General features: G+C 44.3%; 1 pseudogene; it reads left to right on the forward strand.

The window, feature by feature from the left end:
- The first annotated feature begins 1,436 nt into the window (after window positions 1-1,436).
- Window positions 1,437-3,368, forward strand: LOC149125248 (la-related protein 4B pseudogene; annotated as a pseudogene).
- The last annotated feature ends 6,664 nt before the right edge of the window (window positions 3,369-10,032 follow it).

Raw genomic sequence — 10,032 nt, forward strand, 5'->3', positions numbered from 1 at the left:
TTCTGACATTGGCATCTCATATGGAGTGCAGCTTTGAGTCCTGGCAACTCCTCTTCCAATCTAGATTCTTGCTAGTTTGTCTGAGATAGCAGTGGATAATGGCCCAAGCATTTCTGTCAACCATATGGAAGACCTGGATGAAGCTCCTGGCTCCTGTCTTTCATCTAATTCAGTCCTGATTGTGGTGGGCATTGTGTAGTAAGCCAACAGATGAGTGATTTCTGCTGCTTGTCTTTCTCAGTCTCTCTGATTCCCAAATAAAAACTAAATTAAAAATGAAGGAGTGGTCATTTGACATAGTGGTGTGACCACTGCTTGGGATGCCTGCATCCCATGTCGGAGAGCCTGGGCAAAGTCCCAGCTCTGCTTCTGACTCCAGCTTCATGTTGGTGTGCATTCTGAGAGACAGTGATGAGGGTTAAAGGAGTTGAGTCCGTGCCACCCTTGTAGAGACCCAGATTGTGTTTCAGGTTGCTGGTTTGGGCTTGGTCCTGCCCCAGTTGTGGCATAAAGTTGGGGAATGAACCAACAGATTTGAGATACACCCCATCTCTACTTTTCAAGTACAAAAATAAAATAATTATTTTAAAAGAGCAACAGGGTTTTCAAAACCTTTAAAATAGAAAGATCAAGCGTTTACAAATTATCACAAATATATTCACAAAAAATGTATTGTGAATAGTATTCTATTTTTTGTTCAGTCTCCACACATGTAGATGCTTAGAAGCGGACAAGTTTTACAACTTCGGCCTAATAGGAATTGGGTAAGATTTAGCCTTTATAGTATTTGATGCTGTCCCTGCTTTACTAACATGATATGGATATTGTCATCTTATAATTTGGTCATTTTAAGAGTAGTTAATTTTGAAATTATTTCAAACTTACAGAAATACCATGAGTGAGTCCCATTCATTGAGAATGCCCAGTTATTATACTTTTAGCACTTTTGCCCCTGACCCACCTCAAGCTGGGCCCCTCCAGTGTTCCTTTCTGAGAAAATGTGGACCCTGTATGGTTCGACGCTGTGCTCTGCTCAGTCTCCCATCCACTCTATGATGGGTGCTATCAACTTGGTACTTAGTGAATTTCTGCCAGATTGATTCACACTCAACCTTTTAAAGATGTATTTAGGTGTGTTCTCATGTGAAGAGAAGGAGTGTTGGGGATCCAGAGTCTCGAGGTTGAGACATTTTCGGTCCCAAAGAGGAAGAAGCCGCTTTTGCCGCTGCACCGGCCCATGCCAGCCCTTCCTCCCTACATCCAGCCTGGCCCCGCAGCGCCGCCTCTTCCTAGTCTCCCTCCTCAGCTCTCCCTGCATGTTGCGGGGTCACCAGGCACCTGGGCTGTGGCAAGGAGCCTGCCGGAGGCCGGTCGGGCGGGGCAGGTGGCGCGGGCAACATCCTGAAGTTTACATTAAACTTCTCCGAGTGGAACCCATGACTTCTGATGAGGACGCTAAAGTTGTGGCTGAACTGCAGGCACAGCGAGGCCAAGAGGGCAAGGACAGCTCTCATCTGATGAATGGTTCTGTATCTCAAACCACTTCTCAAATTCCATCCCAGCTTTGAGTCAGGCACCAACTAAGGTTTCAGAGCTAAACCCTAATGCGAAAGTGTGGGGGACTCACGTTACATTTGGAAGCAAGTAGTGCAGCTGTCGGTTTGAGTGCTGCATGGGAGGAGACAGCTGGCCATGGTGCAGACTGCAGCCCGCAGGGATTGGATGTCAGTGGTGATGGTGACAAAAGTCGTGAGAATGCAGCATTACCAGATTTACCTGAGTCAAATCAGACACGAACGCTTTGGCTCTGGATCATGCAGAATACGAATCTCTACCTGAAAATAGTGAAACAGGAGGGAATGAATCTCAACCAGAAAGCCAGGAAGACTCTCAAGAAGTACTTAAAAAATTGGAATTCTGTTTATCTAGGGAGACTCTTGCTAGTGCCGTGTATCTTACCTCACAGATGGACAGTGAGCAGTATGCTCTAATTACAATGGTAGCTACCCTTGACTATATCAAGAAACTCAGTACTAGTGTGGATTCGATTGTTGAAGTGCTAAGATCTTTACCTTTAGTCCCGGTGGGTGAGAAGGGAGAAAAAGTAAGGCCAAATCAAAATCGTTGCATAGTCATATTGTGAGAAATATCTGAATCTACCCCTGGGGAAGAAGTAGAAGCACTATTCAAAGGAAATAATTTACTGAAATTTATTAACTGTGAATTTGCCCATAATGATAATTGATTTATTACATTTGAAGCAGAAGCTGATGCACAACAGGCTTACAAGTACCTGTGAAAAGTCAAAACTTTTCAAGGAAAACCAATTAAGGTGCAGCTAAAAGAAAGGCAATAGCTATAAACCCATTTTTGCCAAAGAATGGATTTAGGTCTCTCGACATGAACCTTTATACACAGCAGTGTTACACATCATTTATTTACCTCCAGTATACAGTCCCCAACAACAGTTTCCTCTGCACAGCCTGACTGCCCCCAGACATTGTCAACAATGCGTAGCTATTTCGATCCACCCTTGGTAACTCTATTTCCAAATACTGGATTTATACATGGGTTCACGTCTCCAACCTTCAAGCCTGCAGCCTCTCCTCTGACTTCACTCAGACAGTATCCTCCCAGAAGCAGGAAAAATTCCTTTGGCTATAGGAAGAAAAGGGAGAAGTTTACAAGCAGCCAAACTCAGTCTCCAACACGACCAAAGCCTCCATCACAAACTTTGAACTGGGGCTGTCCAACTTCCCCCCATTACCTGGAGCTGCAGGTAATTTGATGACAGGACTTGTTTGAAAACAGGCCATCTAGCTCGGTAATAGGATTAGCAAAGGAAAGGAGCCTCCATGCAGATGCAAGTAGGAACGCTATTCCTGTAGTGGTCCCCAGAGAGCCCTCACTGCTGGCTTCTTGTGCTGTATCAGCAACATATGAATGATCCCCCCCCCCCACCCATTTACCTGAGGATCCCAAGGTGGTAGAAAAGCAGAAGGAAACCCACAGTGTGGACAGACTCCCCCTGTCCTTACTACAACTGCGTGTAAATCGGTGCAGGTGCATGGAGCTGCCACAGAATTGCGAAAGCCCAGTTACATGGAGATTTGTCAGAGAACGAGTAAAGAGCCACCTTCTTCCCCACTGCAACCCCCAAAAGAGCAAAAGTTAAACCCTCACAGTTGTAGGAAGGAGGAGAAGAAGCTCGCTGCACCTGTGGAGAAACAGAGGGAGCCCCTGCTCTCAAGTCCACTCCCAGAGTCTCCAAAGACAAGGGAAGGCAGCCTGGGCACCGGCTCTCACCCCCAGCTGTTGGAAAGTGTCTTCACAGAGGACAGGACACTCCCCCCAAGTCTCCTCAGTGAAAATCCTATGTCTGGGAGTGGTTGCATAGAGCTGTATTAGCCACAAGTGAAACACTTCCCACTCAGTATGAGAATGAGCCACTGGTTAGGCACTTGCAGTGTCTGTGAGCCCCACGGAATGCCTGCAAGTTATTTTTTCTTCTCTGAGTCAGATTCTCCCCCTCTTAAAAGAAAAACTGTTTTTCAGGATTTAATTAATATAAACCTTATTTTTGGTTGGTGCTTAACAGGAGATGATGTGTAAGTCTGATTTTTTTCAGGATAGAAAATGCATTTATCCCAACAGATTCATGTTTTTATTAAGCCTCTGTGTGGTTCTGAATGCAAGCTATATATAGTAAATTTTTCTAAATTAAGGGAACTATGCTGCTTTATTTTTTAAAATAATATTGATCTACAAGGGCATATCTCAGATGCTCCAGCAGATGGCGACCTCGGCCTCAAGCTGGAAGGGGGTTGGCAGTGTAAGGTTGCTGACACACTGGCATGGGAGCTGTGCTTTCATCTAAACTGTTAACAAGTGAGTCCAGCATTTAAAAATACATATAAATGTACATATAGGCCTTTTTGGATCCAGTGGGCAGAAAGAACCTGCAGAGAGCACCCTAGAGAAACCTGAAAGCTTAGAGCTTTGACATCCAGCCAGCAAGTACCCAGCTTCTCCCCTCAATTGCAAGTGGCTATTAACTAAAATCAATTTAAAACATGTGAATAGAACCTAAATGAAAATATACTTTTTTGGCCACTGACATGTTGCCAGTATGTTGTATCATGAAATGGTTTTGATCCCTGTGAGCTGGCTGCTTTGGCTCTTGGCCTAGTGCACCTGTTCCATGCACATTTCTGTCCACATTCCCCCACCCCCAGGCACTCTCTCGGAAGAGTCCTCATCTTAACTCCATGGGGATGTCTTCCTGAACCTCTGCATCAGCACATGGATTTAAAAGTTATGTAATGGTGAGAGAATGGTGTTTGTGGTTTTATTCCCCTCTTTGGCTGGTGGAGGACAAAAATTGTTGCTCTTTTTACCTCCAAGATGAGGGTCTCATTGATTCACTTCTAGAAGTGTTGTACTTCTGAAGAACAATATAAATTATCTTGTTTTAAAATGCCTAAAAGTATTCTCTTTTATTTATTTGACAGATAGAGGTATACAGTGAGAGAGAGAGACAGAGAGAAACATCTTCCTTCCATTGGTTCACCCACCAAATGGCCACCATGACCAGAGCTATGCTGATCTGAAGCCAGGAGCCAGGTGCTTCCTCCTGGTCTCCCATGAAGGTGCAGGGGCCCAAGCACCTGGGCCATCCTTCACTGCCTTCCTGGGCCACAGCAGAGAGCAGGACTGGAAGAGGAGCAACTGGGACTAGAACCCAGTGCCCATATGGGGTGCCATTGCTGCAGGTGGAGGATTAACCAAGTGAGCCACGGTGCTGGCCCCCATCATTTTTCTTTAATTATTCTAAGCAACAGACATTAAAATATTTCCTGCTACATGTAACCATACAGTTTATTCCATGAAATGTTATTTAACAAGATTGAGGTTTTTTTAAAAAAATTATTTCCATCTAATATTTAAAGGCTTGAATTGCATTTAAACTTGAAAATGACTTTGCCTTAACTTTTGTATAAGACAGATTAGTGTCGCTCCCCCATTCGCGGAGGAACGACACAGGACCCTGCGCTGTTCTTTTGTCTGCTCGGCCCTTCCCGGGTTTGCTGCTGGTTCTTCCCAGGTTGGCTGCCGATCCTTCCACCTCCATGGAAGAGTGGTTCCCCCTGCCACTTTCCCCACTTCTGCGGGGAAGTGGCACACCGCCAGCCGGCTCTCTCGAGGGCTGCTCAGATGTTATCCAGATGTTCCCCTTAGATGTTTTTGGTGCATGTTGTCTCTCTCCTCCTTTATAGTCCTCCTCCATCAATCCCAACTCTGCTACCCACACGCAGAGCACGCTGCTCTCCTACAATCAGGAGCAGGATCAGCTCCTGCAGATTATTGGTCAAACTGGAGGCAGCTGTGTAGAAGCTGTTTACTCCTCTCCCAGCGCCATATTGTGGGAGAGCAGATGCATAGAATAAGTCTTAATTCCAGTAACTTAGTCTAGCCGAGTTGCTCCCCACAGCTTAGAGTTCATGGAGACACCCCGGGTTGGCATGAGTGGATCAGAATTACTCAGTTACTGTGTGGATATTTTGTTGCTAGTTTTACCAAGTAAGCATACCACAGTACAATGACTAGCAGTTTTTGTAATATACCTTAAGGATCTTAAACAGTTGATCTTTTTTCTGATTGTTTAAAAATCCTGTAAATGCAAATAGTTGATACTGTATTAAATATGTGCACTTTGGGAGTGTGCTTTGCTTGAACAGTTGTAAATAATCAGAACATATTAATAAAGGTTCCCTACAGAGAAAATCTGATAAAATTACTGATGTATTATAAATGTTGATGTTGAGCTGGATGTAGATATACTTAATGCTGTGGTTTGAATATTATTTTAATTTGTTGAGTTTTTTTTCCCCCTCTCATACTGGTGTGTTGAACTGATTTTGTCTCTTTGCTGCAAAAGGGAAATGGAAAGTTTTATTAAAAGCTGTGAGATGTTTTTATACTCTCTTTCAAAATATGGAAATGCATATTAGTCATATTTAATGTGAAAGAGTTCTGAAGTACAATGTAGTAAGCAGAAACTGGGAGGATCTTTAAGTCAAAATGGAAAATGATCTACTAATTCAAATCATATATGACTAAGTGTGATTTACCCTGCCAGAGAAAACCTGCCTGGTGTCTCTCACTGTTTCCTTCAGAGAAGTAGTCATTATTCAAAGATGTAGAAATACACATATTGCTAATAAGTTTCAAATGCCTGATTAAGGAATGAGAGAATTAATTTCTTGGTAGCTGTCAGATCGCTGGACCGAAAACCCAGAAATAATTGACTTCAAACCAAACCAAGAGATGCTGTAAACACTCGAAGGGCAAGCTCTGAGACCTGGGGCCCTTTGTGTCACTTCTTAGGAGCAGGTGCCAGGGTGTGCTCAGCCATCCCTGACCCACACATCAGTGGGCTTGTAATAGTAAGTCCTTTCTCAAACATGTGATATTTGCAGCATGATGTGTGTGTGTGATTAGAGCCAACTGTGGTTGGTTGGTTGCAAACTAAAAGGCTAGAGCTGAAGAGCAGCATGCAGGAGGGCAGTGGGCACATGGAGTGGTGTCAGCACAGAAAAGGGGCTGTTCTGGTGGGTTCTGCTGCCATCTGGACAAGGTCAGTGCACTGTAATTACCACTTAGCCAGTGACCATCTGTTGCATCCAGAGCCAAAACCTTGCTCAGATGTGATTTTTATAGTAAAGGTTATATGCCAAATAACTTTTTAAAAAAAGATTTATTTATTTAAAAATTAAAGTAACGCAGAGAGAGGAGAGGCAGAGAGAGGTAAACCACTTTGGGCACCACCCACCTTACTTCCTTTGGGCGCCATCTTTGAATTGCCACGTGTGCCTAATTTCCCTTCAGCCACCATCTTTGAATTGCCTCCTGTGCCTAATTTCCCCACAGGCAGGAAGGAAGGAAGGCGGGCGGGCAGGCGGGCAGGCAGGCAGGCGGGCAGGCGGGAAGGAGGGAAGGAGGGAAGGAGGGAAGGAGGGAAGGAGGGAAGGAGGGAAGGAAGAAAAAAATTGTGTTGTGCAACTCATGGGTTTACCATAAATTTAGATAAAGTGGGGGCTGGTGCGTGCCACAGTCATTAAGCCTCTGCCTGTGGCTCTGCTATCCCATACAGGTGCCAGTTCATGTCTTGGCTGCTCCATTTCCAATCCAGCTCTGTGCTAATGACCTGGAAAAGCAGTGGATGGTGGCCCAAGTGCTTGGACCCCTGCACCCATGTGAGAGACCCAGAAAAATCTCCTGGCTCCTGGCTTTGGATTGGCCCAGCTCTGACCATTGTGGCCATTGGGGAGTGAACCAGCAAAGGGAAGACCTCTCTGTCTCTCTCCTGACTTTCTGTCAAATAAGTAAATATTTTAAAAAATAGATAAAGTGAAATTTTTTTCTATATAAGTTCTGTTCTATAAAGTAAATCAGAAATTAGAGACTAAGCATAATTGGTTTTCCAATGTTCTATAAAACAAAAATTTACCTCTTGTAGATTCTGTCACTCCCCCTCTTCGTGGAGGAATGACACAGGACCCTGAGCTGTTCTTTTGTCTGCTCGGCCCTCCCTGGGTTTGCTGCTGGTTCTTCCTGGGTTGGCTACCGTCCCTTCCACCTCCGTGGAAGGGCGGTTCCCCCTGCCACTTTCCCCACTTCTGCAGGGGAGCAGCACACTGCCGGCCGGCTCTCTCGGGGGCTGCACAGGTGTTCCTTCAGATAATGTTCCTGGTGCATGTTGTCTCTCTCCTCCTTTATAGTCCTCTTCCACCAATCCCAACTCTGCTACCCACAAGCCGAGTACGCTGCTCTCCTGCAATCAGGAGCAGCTCCTGCAGCTTGTCAAGTTGGTGAAAGGCAGCTGTGTAGAAGCTGTTTACTCCTCTCCCAGCGCCATATTGTGGGAGAGCAGATGCATAGAATAAGTCTTAATTCCAGTAACTTAGTCTAGTCCGAGTTGCTCCCCACAGATTCATGCACTAAAGTTTACTTTTTCAAAGAGGGACAATTTTAACAAGAGCCTTCAAAGAATTTTCTATGATGAGCCAAATTCACTATTGTCAGAAAAAAATTAGTAAATTTTAGGAAGGCCTATTAGAATAAATCAGATATGCCTTCTATTCACATGACTTTGTAAGACTGAGAGTGCTTTGTTTCAACCTTTTTTTTTTTTTTTTTTTTTGACAGGCAGAGTTAGAGAGAGACAGAGAGAAAGTTCTTACTTCCATTGGTTCACCCCCAAATGGCTGCTATGGCCGGCGTTGCAAGGATCCAAACCAGGAGCCAGGTGCTTCCTCCTGGTCTCCCATGCGGGTGCAGGGCCCAAGCACTTGGGCCATCCTCCACTGCCTTCCCGGGCCACAGCAGAAAGCTGGACTGGAAGAGGAGCAACTGGGACAGAACCAGCGCCCCAACCAGAACTAGAACCTGGGGTGCTGGTGCCACAGGTGGAGGATTAGCTTAGTGAGCTGTGGCGCTGGCCTGTTTCAACCTTTTTCTACTAGGCTGATGAATATTGTCACTTGAAATGTTTTCATTTGAAACTAAATTCTAATTACCAATAATCAATCATTCAAATTAGTACATGATAATACACATTATTTTTCTTTTAGTACATCATAGTGACAAAACTGCAGTAGTACCACATTTATAGTCTGTTCTGGAGTCCTTATTAAAATATTTATTTTTTTCTTGAATCTGTTCTGCTTTCTTAGTTTTATTTTTTTTTTAATTATTGATTTACTTATCTGAAAGTCAGAATTTTCAAAAGAGAGAGAGAGAGAAAGAGAGAGAGGGAGTCAGGGAGAGTATAAAGTACTGTTTGAATATTACTTTTACAGTTAATTCTCATAGTACAACACATTAAGGACAGAGGTCCTACATGGGGAGCAAGTACACAATGACTCCTGTTGTTGATTTAACAATTGACATTCTTATTTATGATGTCAGTAATCACCTGAGGCTCTTGTTATGAGCTGCCAAGGCTATGGAGGTCTCTTGAGTTCACAAACTCTGACCTTATTTAGACAAGGCCATAATCAGAGTGGAAGTTCTCTCTTCCCTTCAGAGAAAGGTACCTCCTTCTTTGATGGCCTGTTCTTTCCACCGGGATCTCACTCACAGAGATTTTTCATTTAGGTCATTTTTTGCCACAGTGTCTTGGCTTTCCATGCCTGAGAAACTCTCATGGGCCTTTTAGCCAGATCTGAATGCCTTAAGGGCTGATTCTGAGGCCAGAGTGCTGTTTAGGGCATTGGTGATTCTATGAGTCTGCTGTGTATCCTACTTCCCATGTTGGATTGTTCTCTGCTTTTTAATTCTATCAATTAATATTAGCAGGCACTGATCTTATTTATGTGATCCCTTTGACACTTAATCCTATCTTTATGATCAATTATGAGCTTAAACTGATCACTTTGACTAGTAAGATGGCATTGGTAAATGTCAACTTAATAAGATTTGGAGTCCCATGACCTATGGCAAGAGAACAAGTTTTTCAAATGCTGTTTAATTAAAAGCATATCCATGGGGTCTTGTATATTTTTTCTTATTTAATCTTTCACCTCTACTTATGGATTGAATTCTTTTTTGTTTGTTTGTTTTTTGTTTTTTGACAGGCAGAGTTGACAGTGAGAGAGAGAGACAGAGAGAAAGGTCTTCCTTTGCTGTTGGTTCACCCTCCAATGGCCGCTGTGGCCAGCGCATTGCAGCTGGCGCAGCATGCTGATCTGATGGCAGGAGCTAGGTGCTTCTCCTGGTCTCCCATGGGGTGCAGGGCCCAAGGACTTGGGCCATCCTCCACTGCACTCCCTGGCCACAGCAGAGAGCTGGCCTGGAAGAGGGGCAACCAGGACAGAATCCGGTGCCCTGACCGGGACTAGAACCCGGTGTGCCGGCACTGCAAGGCGGAGGATTAGCCTAGTGAGCTGCGGCGCTGGCTGGATTGAATTCTTAATTCCATGTGAGGAGAAATGTAGGTCAAACTTTTAGTAATATAACAAAATTGCCTTG

The sequence above is a fragment of the Oryctolagus cuniculus genome, chromosome 7 (genome assembly GCF_051225735.1).
Source record: "Oryctolagus cuniculus isolate XC-2025 breed Fujian yellow rabbit chromosome 7, ASM5122573v1, whole genome shotgun sequence".
In the NCBI taxonomy this organism is placed as follows: Eukaryota; Metazoa; Chordata; class Mammalia; order Lagomorpha; family Leporidae; genus Oryctolagus; species Oryctolagus cuniculus.